The sequence below is a fragment of the Canis lupus genome, chromosome 16, assembly GCF_003254725.2.
Source record: "Canis lupus dingo isolate Sandy chromosome 16, ASM325472v2, whole genome shotgun sequence".
Lineage (NCBI taxonomy): Eukaryota > Metazoa > Chordata > Mammalia > Carnivora > Canidae > Canis > Canis lupus.
In genome coordinates this window covers 34,300,757-34,315,804 of record NC_064258.1, presented here as the reverse complement: position 1 = coordinate 34,315,804, position 15,048 = coordinate 34,300,757, and the positions used below count along the sequence as shown (strand labels likewise).

General features: G+C 34.0%; 1 protein-coding gene across 3 annotated transcripts in view; it reads right to left on the bottom strand.

Moving 5' to 3' along the window:
* The window catches only part of PURG (purine rich element binding protein G), a 37,145-nt gene that overhangs the window by 12,909 nt on the left and 9,188 nt on the right, over positions 1 to 15,048 (bottom strand). Inside the window, exon 3 of one of the 3 annotated variants that reach the window (XR_003126027.3) lies at positions 4,682 to 4,832. The exons of the other annotated variants lie outside the window; for them this stretch is intronic. The gene's annotated coding sequence lies outside the window, so the exon portion shown is untranslated. The remainder of the gene's footprint in view (positions 1 to 4,681; positions 4,833 to 15,048) is intronic. 3 annotated transcript variants of the gene reach the window in all.

The window sequence follows — 15,048 nt, the reverse complement described above, 5'->3', positions numbered from 1 at the left end:
TTAAAGAGAATCCTGGTTGACTATACTTTCTGTGAGGGGAAGAAATCTTATCTGTTTTCTTATTGAAGAAGATCCTCTGGACCAAGATAATTGTCCCAGAACAGAGTAATTAATAAGTATAAACTGAATGCTGATTGAATAAATTTTCATAATAATCCTATAAAGTTATATAATTTACCCACAATTCACAATAGTGACAGAATTGGACTTGAACCCACAACTGGTTGGCACCAAAGTCTGTGTTCTTTATAATTCTGTACTAAGCCTATTAAGATTGCCTGATAACTCTAGAGGAACCCAGAACCTAAAGATACAGCTGAAATCACAGCTATTACTTAAGCGGGGGGAGGGAATGTTTTAAAGTTATTGTTGTTTTATTCCTCTCATAGCAAAAAACAAACGTGGAACTTCTACTAAGCTCCTTAAAAAAAAAAAAGACTTATTTATGAGAGAGAGAGAGAGACTGAGAGCATACAAGTAAGGATAGGGGTAGAAGGAATCTCAAGCAGGCCCCATGCTGAGTTCAGAGCCCAACACAGAGCTCGATCCCACAGCCCAGGACATCATGACTGAAGTCAAAGTCAAGAGCCAGTTGGTCACTCAACTGACTGAGTCATCCAAATACCCTTCCTTTCTTTTTTTTTTTTTTTTTTTTAAGTAGGCTCCATACCCAGCATGGAGCCCATTGTGGGGCTTGAACTCACAACCCTGAGATCAAGACCTGAGCTGAGATCAGGAGTCAGAGGCTTAACTGACTGAGCCACCCTGGTGTCTCTAAGCTCCTTCTTGATAATCTTAGCCATACTGATCTTTTTATATTTGTAACTATGTGATAATTTGTGCAGGCTGAGCCAATATGAAACTTTTATGGCCATGGATCTATAGGAACAGAAATATTCAATCTGCACGTAAAATTTAGAGCTCAGCTTGCTAACTCCTCAGTGATGCTGCAAAGCCATGGTTAACTGGGAATGCTAGGAGTAAGGTTACTTATTTAATGGAATTTCTAGTCAACAGATCTAACTACAATACTTTTATTCCTACTGAAATTGAATACTATTGAATATTGAATGAACATGCTATTGAGAGAACAATTAAATTTTGTATGAATGAGAATACTTCCAATGCTCTAGAATCTTCATTGTTAACAACTATAATCAGTGCAGGGACACCAAACAATACCAACAACGAAACAAAACTACAATCACCATGTAATGATGTAAACAAAGAATATATAGGTTACTGAGTTAATTTCATATGAACTTAGAACATTCCTTTCAAATTGGTTTTGAAAAAATCCGCTTCCAACTTATTATGTGGTCATTTATGTCTCGTTCATAAAGAGTTTGGGAAAAAAACCTCTCTAGTTGTTTTTTAATTATTAACTGAACTGACTGTGAAAATGAAGTATTTTTATTTCTTAAATTCTCTAAATAACACTTTTTGAAGGCTATACTGCAATGCAGATGCCATGACAAGACCTGTGAGGACAGGACAGCAAGGGTTGTGTGTATCCTAGTCATTAGGATTAAGTTCTGGAAGGTTCACTAAGGTGGGAGCTCAGGAAATAGACTAAAGAATAGAGATGGCCAAAGACTCAATAACTAGAGGAAAAAGGGCTGAATCTAGGCAAATGTTTGTGTATACTGATTACCAAAATAATGATTTGGTATGTCTTCTGCCAGGGCCAAAACCCACAGTAGACTGAGTGCAGAACTGAGCTCAAAGATGTGATAAAAACAGGAAAATGCCTAGCATGCATTTAAAAAAATTATTTAAATTGGCTATAAAAATGTGTTTAACTCACAGACCTAGAACAAGTAATTCTGAAATTTGTATGGAACCACAAAAGACTGAATAGCCAAAGTGATCTTGAGAAAGAAGAACAAAGCTGGAGGTATTAGAATCCCAGATTTCAAGATATACTACAAAGCTTCAGTAATCAAAGCAGTATGGCACTAGCACAGAGACACAGATCAATGGGACAGAATAGAGAGCTCAGAAATAAACCCATACTTTTATGGTCAATTAACCTACAACAAAGGAGAAAGAAAATACAATGAGGAAAAGACAGTCTCTTCAATAAATGGTGTTGGGAAAACTGGACAGATACACACAAAAGAATTAAGCTTTCTTACTCCATGTACAAAATACATGGATTACAACATGGATTACAGACTTACATGTAAGACCTGAAATCATGAAAAACTAGAAGAAAGCACATGTAACTTGCTTTGACTTTAGCCCAAGCAACATTTTTTAGATGCATCTTCTTCTCTTTTATTTTTAATTTTATCTATTTATTCATGAGAGAGGCAGAGACACAGGCTGAGGGAGAAGCAGGCTCCATGCAGGGAGCCTGACATGGGACTCCATCCTGGGTCTCCAGGATCACACCCTGGGCTGAAGGCAGCGCTAAACCGCTGAGCCACCCGGGCTGCCCGATGCATCTTCTTTTGCCAAGGACGACAAAAGCAAAGATAAATACTTTGAACTCATCAAACTAAAAAACTTTTGCACAGTGAAGAAAACCACCAACAAAATAAAAAGATATGCATACTTGCAAATGATATGTTTGTTAAGGAGTTGATATCCAGAATATATAAAGAACTCATACAACCCAATAATAACAATAACAAAAAGAAATGATCTGATTAAAAAACAGGCAGAGAACCTGAACACTTTTCCAAACAAGACATACAAATGACAGAGACAACATGGATGGATCTGGAGGGCTACTATGGTAAGGGAGGTAAGTCATTAAAAGACAAATACCATACAATTTCATTTATATGTGGAATCTAAAAAACAAATGAACAAACAAAACAAAACAGAAACAGACTCATAGATACAGAGACAAACTGGGGTTGCCAGAGGTAAGGAGGGCAGGCTGATGGGTGAAAAATGTGAAAGGAATTAAGAAATAGAAACTTACAGTTATAAAATAATACATTATGGGGATATGATGTACAGTATAGGGAATATGGTCAATAGTATTGTAATAACTTTGTATAGTGACAGATGGTAACTAGACCTATTGTAGTGATCATTTTGTATGTATAAAAATACTGAATCACTCTCTTGTACACCTGAAACTAATATAATATTGTTATGTCAATTACAATTTTTAAAAAAATTATTTATCTATAAAAACTTAATACTTAATTTTACCAAATTTTGAGTTCAAGTTTGCCATTTAAAATTTCTATAACATATTATAAAGGCTGCAATGAGCAGTGGGTTTCTTATAAACCCTGGTATTTTATTAGATTGCTAAGTGATCTACTGAAGAATCACTTAACCTGCCTGGGCCTGTTTCTTCATCTGTTTAGTAAGGTTAGCGATAATGAACAAAACTAATCTTAATCAGTATTTTTATCAGAATGAAATGAGATACAATATGTGAAGGAACTTTGAAAAGTATTGAAATTATATGTAAATTATTATAATTGAAATTCCATATTCTTTTTACACTTGTTTAGAAATTCCAGTTACAGAAAAACTTTCAAGACAAATGAATCTTTTGCATCAGTAACTAACTGTATTTATCAATTAATGGATCTTCTTTGCAATGGATCTATGGAAAATTATTACAGTGTCTGATTTACTAACACAGTAACAGAATCAGGCTCATTTCATTTGGCTAAGATGTCAGTGAGATTCATAGTTGAGAACACTGATGGACTTTTCTAAATCCAGACATATGGAGAAAAAAAAGTTTGTGAAGATAGTTATGTGTGAAGAGAGTGAAATAAAATTAAAGTGAGGATGAATACAAAAATCTAGAGCAGGGAGGGCAAATATATGATACGAAGTCTCTACTCCTTGCCTTCCAACCTCTCAGCAACTCAATCCCTCATGCACACACAGAAACCACAGCATTCTTTTATGGTGAACCTGCATGGGGCTTCCCAATCATCTCCAACTGAGAGTTTAGGAAATCATTAACACTTGAAAAAAAAAAAAAACCACTTGAATACAGTAGTCACATGAAATAAAACAGAACCATTATTTTCATCCTAGGACATCAAAAGAGATTTGGAATGGAGAAGACAGAATTATTATTCAAAATAGTATTGTTGTAGTTCTCTAAATTTGCATCAGTGAAATATATTTTGAGCTTTATAACATGTGTAGATAATTATATCATATTTAAATTAAATACTGTAGATAATTAAATATTTAAAGGAAAAATTGTTAAAGGGAAAATAACATTTGGCATTTTATAATCGATAGCTTCAAACACACTTCTCATATATACCAAATCACTGCCTGGTATATGGCAGATAATCAGATGAATATCTGTTGAATGAAAAAATGACAGTTTGATTAGGTTCCAAAAGCTGCTTTGAATCAAATAACGTCGGATGTGGCATACTTAAGGCTAATGGCAGTGTGGCAGTGGAATATTTTTCTTTTGTAAATTATTTTATCTCTAGTCCCTGGCAGTAAGGTCTGGCACAGAGTAGCCACTCAGCATCCATGGAGTGAAAGAACTGGATGACTGACCTATTAAGCAAGGGAAAGAATATTTCTTTCTTTTTTTTTTTTTGCGGTGGTGGGGGAGAAAGAATATTTCTGAAATAAAATTTATGATGTGCAGGACACAAAAGATCCCGTATTCTACTCCATCTTAATTTGTGAGTCAATCCTTGAAACAAAATGACATAGTATTTCTTACCAGGTTTTACAATTATCACTTTCCATTCCCACTTGTCTTCATTTTGATTTGTCTGTGAAGTACTGTCATCCTGAAGCAACGAGATTTCAAAGGCAAAACAGGAGTGGGAACCGTGGTGATTGAGTGAAGAGAGATGATTCAATCAGCAGTGCTAGGTGTGGAGGGGAACAGAAAAGAGGAAAAAACTGTCTCCGGTTTTAAACTTAATAAAAAAAAGTGGGGCTGGGCAAATTAGGGAGAGAAACAGTACACTGAAACACTTTTCTAAAGCAACCGTAACTAAGTATGAAGGATGCCAAGGAGGATAGGATGGTCAATAAATGTCAAACGAAACAAAGAGCTTCTGAAGAAGAATGTGGAAAGGCCATAAAAGGAAGTTGAAAGTAACTAGAAGTTTCTCTGACTCTAGGGATATAGATATTGAAAGGTTCCTAGGGATCATCTATTGCGATCCAATCTTCACAACTGATGAATAAGCAAGAGGTTAAATGACATGCCGCATGGCCAGCTACAAAGCACACTGTGGAGGCTTCTAATACAGTGCCATTCTCTCCATGCCACACTGCTACACACCAGGAGGGAAAAAGCGAGACCTTCGAATTCTTAACATTCCAAGAATGCTTGAAAAAATAGTCTGAATAAACACAAAAAATCTGGGGGGCTTTATTAATTATAGCACATTTATTTTGTAACAAAATTATTAAAACTAATTATTTAGAATTAAATCATTGAAAACCTAATGTAAGAATCAAATTGTGTGTTTACCTAAGATTGATTTTTTTCCACATAAACTGTAAAAAAATTTCCATCAAATAAAATGTAGATCTTATGCAATGTTTCTGAAGGCAGAAGGAAATCACTTCAATGGAATACACTGCGTGAATTGAAGCCTGGTATGTCATTAGGTGTTAATATTTGGGTCTTTAAAAAAAAGTCAAAGAGTGAACGGTGGTTAACAAACCAAATTGCACAGAGTAACCTCATGACCCAAAGGATTCCTTAAATAGGAGTACAGTCTAATAATACAGGAAGAACAATAATGCAAATTTGCTTTAGTTATTATAAGTCAAAAGGGCATTCTTTATTCCAAGTAAATTTAATATTATAATTGATCAAGTATGTAAATAATTGTCAAAAAAGGCTCAGAACTTGGGGAATTTTCAGGCTGAAGATTTTACTATATAAGGTAGAGTCTTACTGGCAAAATACTAGTGTCGAGCTTATGTTAGAGACTATAGAGGAGAGGTTAAGTGCTAGATGGCTGGCAGTGTATCCTCTGAGGATTGCATGGCATTCAATGAATTTCTGTGACTAGGGAGATAATGGTGAACAATGAAGAAGGATCTTAAATGGTGATGGGGCACTGGAAAGGAAAGAGTAATTATTTAGTATGTTAATGAATCAGATGCACTACAACTCTTTCACTAAATATTTTCAACTCAAAAATTGTTTCTTAATAAGAGAAAACATTTCTAATTTTATAATGGAGATCAAAGGAATAATGAGATTCAATTTTAAAGAATTTTCTTTGAAGTAAATATTATCAGTATGTTGTAGCAGATCATTAAAGAAATAGCTGGCTGCTACAAAAATTATGAAATTATTTATAATTGTTCTAAATAGCATTTGTCTGAAAAAGTCATATACATTCATATTATGAGTCAGCAAATTCACAAGATGAAGAAAGATTCAGTTACCATTATCCAAGAATCAGTAGTAACTAGTTTTTGTCTTAGTTCCAAGATAATTTAGGCCAAGAAAAGGTACATTTTTTTCTATGTCAAAGTCACAATAATATCCATAACTATAGCATTTCTGTTTATTTAGATGGGTATTGCTTATAGGATTTAGAGCTTTCTTAACTTCTTAAAAGCTTTATTAACTTCTTGAAAAAAATTTAAAACAGAGGCAGAGAAACTAAAAAAATAAAAGAGTTTGAAAAATAAGAGTTTCAAGAATGTTTCTTGAGTTTGGGTTTTTCTGACTGCCAAAGATTTTGAAAAGAGCATTTAAAACACTCCATTTGCAGAAAATACATTTTATTTATGCCTATTTCCTCTCTAATTTTCCTTCCTTTTCTTTTCTTTTCTTTTCTTTTCTTTCTTTTCTTTTCTTCTTTTTCTTTCTAGGTGTTGGAGGGGTAGAGGAAGAGAGAGAGAGAGGGAGCATCTTAAGCAAGTTCCATGCCCAGTGCAGAGCCTGAGGCGAGGATCCATCTCACGACTTAGCCGAAATCAAGAGTTGGACACTTAACTAACTGAGCCACCTAGCCACCCCAAATTAATATTTCTAATAAAACTGCATAAAGGTAAAGTTTCATATTGTATACAGAAAAGATTTTGAAAGCATTTATTGAATATTAACTCTGCCAAATTCCAGACGAGTTTCCAATCTACTACATAAGTAATAAGAAAATGATTCTAGAATGTACATAGAAAAAATCTACAGAAATGCCATGATTTAAGTTTAACTGCTCTGGTAATTCTAACTTCAAACTTTAAACAAACAAAAAACATACAAAAAGTATCCCTCTGGAAACCCCTAGGTCTCATGAGGAATAAAGGTTACCTTTCCTTGTAACTCAGAGGAGCTTGTAGGACCATATATATTTCATTTGCAGCCCCCCACCCTGAGATTATAGGGATCATTAATATAAGCAAAGCAATTTTCAATCTTTTTTTTTTTTTTCTTTGAGTAGGCACCACACCCAGCATGGAGCCCAACATGGGGCTTGAAGTCACAGCTCTCAGATCAAGACCTGAGCTGAGATCAAGAGTTGGAAGCTTAACTGACTGAGCCACCCAGCTGTCCTGGTTATGTAAATCCTTTTACATGTGAGAATTATTAACAACACAAGATATAAGGATTATATGTGGAGAGCTAAGTAACAATAAACTTGTTATTGATAGGAGAAAGCAAGTATCTTGCTTATTTAAAAAAAAGGTTGAGAAGAAAGTAGATTGGTGGTTTTTAGGGGATGGGGCAAAGGGACAGATGGTTGTTCAATGGGCTTAGACTTTCCATTTTGAAAGATGAAAAAGTTCTGGACTTTGTACAACAAGGTGAATACACTTAACACTAATGAAATACAATATTTAGAAATGGTTAAGATGGCAAATTTTATGTTATTTGCTTTTTTTTTTACCACAATAAAAAAAATGAACTAGACCAGAAGAGTAAGGTATTCAGATTGACTAAGGATATTTTTTGTACCCCTGATAAATTGTGAGTTTATATCTAATTTTTTACCACAATAAAAAAAATGAACTAGACCAGAAGAGTAAGGTATTCAGATTGACTAAGGATATTTTTTGTACCCCTGATAAATTGTGAGTTTATATCTAAAAAAAACAAAAAATTGAGAAAAGTCATTTGAGACTTAGAGGGTCAACTTGTGAGAGAGTGAAGACTATCACCTATGGACTTGACTCAGGCTGGAAGGACAGAATATTTTGGTTTTGAAATCTGGGGAGGATGCAACCAATGGTTACATGTTAAGTAGTCTGAATTTGAGCACAGGAGGTGGGGGAGAAATTAGCATTCTTAGTGATCATTGCCCAGAAAGCTAGACAATATGGTAGTACAAAATCCTAGATTAAATACTTGGGTTGTCTCGGATCAAGTCCCACATCAAGCTCCCTGCCTGGAGCCTGCTTCTCCCTCTGCCTATGTCTCTGCCTTTCTCTCTCTGTGTCTTTCATGAATAAATAAAATCTTTAAAAATAAATAAATAAATAAATAAATAAATAAATAAATACATACATACATACATACATACTTGGGTTTATGTATTTAGCGTATGTTTAATTTTTTTTTTTTTAGTGTATGTTTAAAGTGAGCCCTACCTAGCTATTACTTGTTCATAGGATAACAAAAAAATAAATAAATAAAAAATAAATCTCTTTGGCTGACAGTATTAAAATCTAAACAATTCCAGATGGAAAGATGATATGGAAGAAAGAATGCAAGTCTAAGGCCATGACAAAGAATGGCCTCCATACCATTCAGAAAGAGCAAGACAAAAATGCCAATTTCTGAACCCCACTCTGGACCAACCAAATCAGAATCTCTGGGGGAGGGGACTAGAACCCATATTTTTAATATGTTATGTATGGGAATGTTGAGAATGACTGAACTAAATTTTAAAGGTAGAAACCTCTATCATTTTAATGGAGGTTAGAACTCATTAGAGACAAAGTTTAATGTTTAAGGAAATTCCTGATGACACCATCACGGCCATGACTCTGAGTTCCTTAGAGGCATACTAGAGGGTCTCTACTGTTTTAAAGGGGGGATTATTGGATTAAAACAATCTCTTTGAAATATTAGAAGAGATATTCTTAAGTGAGTCAAATGGTAGTCTGTGTTGCAAGAACCAGCTGTCTGGTTAAGCTTGAAATTTTTAGAGCTATAATGAGAACTTTTATAGCTAAAGCAGAGATGACAAATAGCAAATATTTGGCATGAATGTTGTTCTTCTCTCTTTCCCTATAGATGCAGATTTCAAATTCTTAACATAGTACTTTAAGGCAGCCAATCAATTGTAGTAACAAACAAGATGCAACCAATTTGTCAGTATTTCTCTAGGGGCACGGGGTGGGGGGCGGGGGGGCGGAAGATTGGGCTTTCTTTAAATTTTACACACACACACACACACACACGTATTTGTGCAGAATAAAATTCACTTAGCTAAATATTTAGAAATGTGTAATGCTGATATAATTTATAGACTTTGGTGTAATACATTTTGACTTACTCAGATCTCTCTCTAAAATGTATTATTTGTGCACCGAAATTTGGAAATGTTACAGTATCATGAGAAAGCACTAGATGCCTGGAATAAGTGAAAAGAAAAAGTGGACCCTGAAAGTGAGAACTGAGTTTTATATTGGTTCATACTAGATCCCTGAATTTAGATATTATTGCCACAGCTACCTTTTGCCCTATACAAAGCCTTGAAACTCACCAGGAGAGAATAACATGTATTATTTGCAGCAATAATTAACCTACGTGGAATCTTATTCTCTAATAAAGAAAGCTTAAGATGAAATAGTGAACTGTGTTCTTTCCATCTTAAATTAGTAGTGCAAGAAAAAATAGAGCAGGAAAATATTTTATTGCTTCAATCCTTAAACAAATCAAATCTAGATTTTTACAAAGAAAAACTTTGATAATATTCAATAATTTGGTTTTGTAATTTACTGTACTATCACTAGTGTCTTTCCAAATAAACCTATAGCAGGTACTTTTGAAAGAGCAACATAAGTACTATGATCATCCCTTCATATGGTTGTTTCTGAAAAAAATGATCAAAAGTGAAAAATTTCTTATGAAAATTATAAAAGACTTGGTTTTGCAAGCAAATCTCATGAAACCTGTCTTAACTAATGCACTTATTTAGAATAGCTCATAAATATTTGAAAATGTCTCTTATGTTGTGTTGTAATAACAAGGGGTGGGAGGAAATGATTTTCTTAACATGTTTTCAGAATAATACTAGAAAAACTGAAATCATACTTCTTTATCCAACTTGATACATTAACAGAAGACCTGAATATAAAAGTTCCAAGTATTCCCAAGAAATCCTGTCTCTCAGAACTGAAAAGAATCTTCAAGGTAATAACAATCCATTTTTTCCTGATTTATTAATTCCCTTTATGCATTCTAAATTAAGTGCACGTCTATTCTCTGCCTTAAATAATTTCAGCTTCATGGAAGCAACACTACTTCTTGAAGTTTGCTCTCATGTTGAGCTGAAATTTCCTGTAAATCTCCTATAAATCTCTCTTCTGCCTGAAGCTTCCTCAGATTGTAATTCTAAGCCTTAAACTTTTTAAATCTAAAATTTAAGTTGTACTTATAAAGAGGACAGAAAATTTTAAAAAAGTTATACTGCCTGTGACCTTTTTGACTTGGTGACTATCTCTGTTATGTTCATCTTTTTCACAATTAGGAATCCATTCATTGTTTTGGAGCACTAATCATCGAAGTAGTAGTAGTTGGAAAGAGAAGTTAATGAACTTGCATAACTGCCAAATATGTATATATGAATGATCTAGTATTTCTGATAAAATGTGATCCACTAGAATGACAGCTATAAGGTTATGTCATATATATTAATTATATAGATTTATATGCAAAATATTGTTTTATTAATTTTGATCAACACATTAATCATAGAATGTCCACAGGTTAGTAAATATAATATAAATTATTTTTAAGTTAGTTATATTTTCAAATATGCTCAATGAGCATCCAGGGGAAGTATCTTCAAATTTAAATCAGTGGGTTCCACTGTTAATTTGAAAAAAGTACCATAAATATATTACAGTATATCTATGGTTCCTCTATCCTACACATATAGGTAAGACACAAGAAGATGGTGAAAATATATGCTTTTAAAAGAAATTAGTATATTTCTTATCATTTATATATCTTGAGACAATCAGCATTTTAAGCTTTTGCCTTTATTTTCTTTTTACTTGGCTTACATTAGTTATTATGAACCATTTGAGCTACATGACATATGTCACAAAATGTAAAATTGAGGAACTAAACTAATCCTAAGGCCCCTTAAAGTCGTAATATTTAATATTCACTAACACTTCTTAACAACTGTTGAGTAAAGAAACTATTTACTTTCCTTTACTAAGATTTATATACCAGTTATTTAATACATTAAAAATACGTTTCAGTCTCCATAAATTTGAATGTTAAACTTTTCATATGAGAATTCATAATTATTAATCCATATAAGAATTATCTCGAGTGCTGTCAAAAAATCAGAGAGAAGGAAAGTTTTAAATGTAACAAAAGGTTAAAAAGAAAGTGATTTTTATCCAAAGTCTAGTCAATTTATAAAAAATATTGTTATAGGTTTGTCAACTTCTCAAGGCAGAATGAATAGTTCTGAGTGTTCTTTCTACCAAGGTGCTATAGTTGTTTGACCACATTTCTCCTTCACAGTCTTTTGTAGCTAAGGTAAAATCACAGCGACCTACAGTGTTTCTTGAAGTGTGTTCTCCATTTTAGCAGCATCAGCTAACCTAGGAATGTGTCAGAAATGCAAATTTTTTGTCATCTCCTCACCACCCCAGACCTACAGACCATAAACGTAGGAAGTGGGGGCCAGCCATCGGTGTGCTAACAAATCCTCTGGGTGACCCTTAATTACACCAATAATTGAAAACCACTGGCCTGGAGCAATGGAGAAAAATGTGTATTGGTAAATAAGGTAGTCATCTCAATTAATGCTGCTGGGGATCAGGAAAAATGTGGCAATGAAATATCGAAATAAGTGGAGTGGGAAGAGTAAGATGGTAAAAAGAACTGTAAGAAACAACAAAGTTTTCACTAATAATGACAAGACTTATTGCCAAATCAATTCAACATGATCAGTTGATTTTGGTTCGTGAAAATAAAATTGTAGATCCATAGTAAATAGTAATATGTCTCCTTTGCCTTTAAGGGTTATATTGGGGTAATCCATCTATGTTCTCATCATCTGATCTCTTTTCAAAATTATTGACATTTGGGGATCCCTGGGTGGCGCAGCGGTTTGGCGCCTGCCTTTGGCCCAGGGCGCGATCCTGGAGACCCGGGATCGAATCCCACATCAGGCTCCCGGTGCATGGAGCCTGCTTCTCCCTCTGCCTGTGTCTCTGCCTCTCTCTCTCTCTCTCTGTGACTATCATAAATAAATAAAAATTAAAAAAAATAAAAAAAAACAAAAAAAAATTATTGACATTTATCTAAAATATTTGGTTGAGATTGGTCAATCTGTAAACTAAAGGTCAAATAAATTGTATTTATTAGTACTGAACTTCAATTAACTATATGAACCCTTAGATAGGGAGTGTGTCCTGGTGGTAAAGGGATTAGTTTTGGATAAAGTAATTCCTAGTAATCTGAGGCAGATTTACTGGGGGTGTTCAAGGGTAGATTGTGCTTTATTAGTCAAGGGGTTAAATTTTAGAGAACTCTTAAAGATAGTTTGGCCTAACTGGAATAAGCACAATCTTTAGCTTGGTGTCAATTTGTGTTCAAGTATATTAGTTCTGAAATACTGAACCAGTTTTGAAAATCTCTGGAAAATCATATTAAAATGGGGATGGTAATAGGGTTGCTATAAGGATTAGAACAGTTACAAGGGGTTCCGCAATGCCTAACGTATGATAGGTATTCAATAAATAATAGTTGTTAGTACTAATACATTTTGATCAGCCATTCCTTTTGTTACCACCTTCTCTAAAAATGGTCATGGTGCAATTCTTCTAGAAGCTAAATTAATTTTTGAAATTACTTATCAATCATGCCAAATTATTTCCTGAAGGTCCATTGTGTACTCAAAAGTTGGATTAATTGACCTTTCAGCTCCTATCTTCCCAAGTGAAATGTTTCTATTAATCCTAAATTGCTGTATAGAAATATGGTTAAGAGTTTGAGATTAGTTGAGTGAAGTAGTACCCCCTCTTAGTCGATAGATCTAGTTCATACGGTGATTTCTTTAGCCTTTCTTTAATGTGTTTCAATTGTCACCCAAACAAATAAATAGGATGGAGTGGGGCCATAGTGGTAGTGGGAGAAATTAGTGCTCCTACCCACTTTCAATAGGGTACAGTGTATGAGAGGGGGAAAAAGAAGGGAGGAAGATTATGAGTGATGGAGTTTTAGAATTCTATGTTTATAGATGATTATAACACGATTTATCCTTTCTGGAGAACAGCAATAGATAAAATTCCATAATAAATTTCAAACTATTTTGTCCTATTGAAATTCTAGACTGCCAATCATTGGTATAAATCACATTGCTAGTCCGAAAAACCTAGAAATAAAATACAGCAGCTTCTGAAGCAAATTAGCAAATGATAAGGAATTTTTTTTTATCTAGGTGTCTTGTACATACCCTTATCTTTATTCCTAAATTATTATCTTATGGTTCTGTTGTTTTATTTGCTGGGTAGTTTTGGCACTTACATGTGTTTTGGTAAAGTTGCTCTGAATGTTTGAAATGGGAAGCTAAGGACAATTTCTACAAAATGGCAAGGGCAAATAACTGCCAAACTAAACTGTTCTCTCATATCCCACTTAGATTTCAAACAGTATTGAAGAAGAAACCATCAAGAACCTAAGCTGTATGTTATTTTGAGAAAATAGAGGAGATAAAAATGTATACATTAGCCAATTCACTCTATATAATTTGTTGAGAACTGATCAACCATATTGCTGTTGTGAACCACCACCAGGTTAAAGGCTGTTTCAGTATATGGAATATGTCTGCAATGGAATTTTTGTGCACAGATATTTTTGAAATTAATAAAATACACATATGTATACACATTTCAAAATACTTTGGTTACACTTAAGCACAGTCTTTGATAAACAAATGGGCACCAGCAACAGCAGTCTAGGGGGAAAGATGTCTCTCTTCTCCATTTTTTCTATTGAGAGTGGTGGTGGCACATTGTCCACTGGAGAATTGGGGCACCTACGTAAATGCATTTGGGACAAAAAATCTGTGTGTTCTTCTCTTCCCCTTCAATCATCAACCTTGGTAGTTTCTCAAGGCTAAAAACAAAACAAGCTCATTATTATGTCTTATCTTTGCATACCCTTTTATTTAACAAGTCCTCTAAAGTAGAACCATACTGTTCACAGTTCAGTGACCCTCCTGATTTCCTTTGTTCAACGTCATTACTTGTAACTTACTATGCTCAACAGACCAAGGAAATAGGGGTCAAGGGTAGTACTTTATTCTCAGGGGGACCCTGCACTGATAGTAGCAGTGTTTTATTTAGCAATGTAATTTTAAGGTTATTTCAGGTACAGTGACATTTCAGGAAATGATGTTAATTTTTAAAATTCTTTTGCCATGCAGAATATAAGAAATGATCACAGGATGTGTAGAAATGTGTATTGGTAAATAAGGTAGTCATCTCAATTAATGCTGCTGGGGATCAGGAAAAATGTGGCAGTGAAATATCGAAATAAGTGGAGTGGGAAGAGTAAGATGGTAAAAAGAACTGTAAGAAACAACATGCTTCCATGGAAAGTGATGCTTCCAAAAAATAAGACCTCATATAGATAAAAAATATTTCTGTAAGAAATTAAAGCATAGGATAGTTGTATAGTTAGTGTATAACAGTTTGATCTTAAAAAGGACTAGGAACAAAATCTGATTTTGTGTGGCTAAAAAGATATATACATATGATTAAAAACTGCCACTTCTGCATGTTCTTTGGGTATCATCACAGGTTGCTGCATTATCATTTTTAATATAAAGAGAGACTGTCTTACACTTTCCAATTCTCTATTTTTTCTTTCATACTCTATTGATACAGAATTTTGGAAGTTTAGAGTAGGAGGGA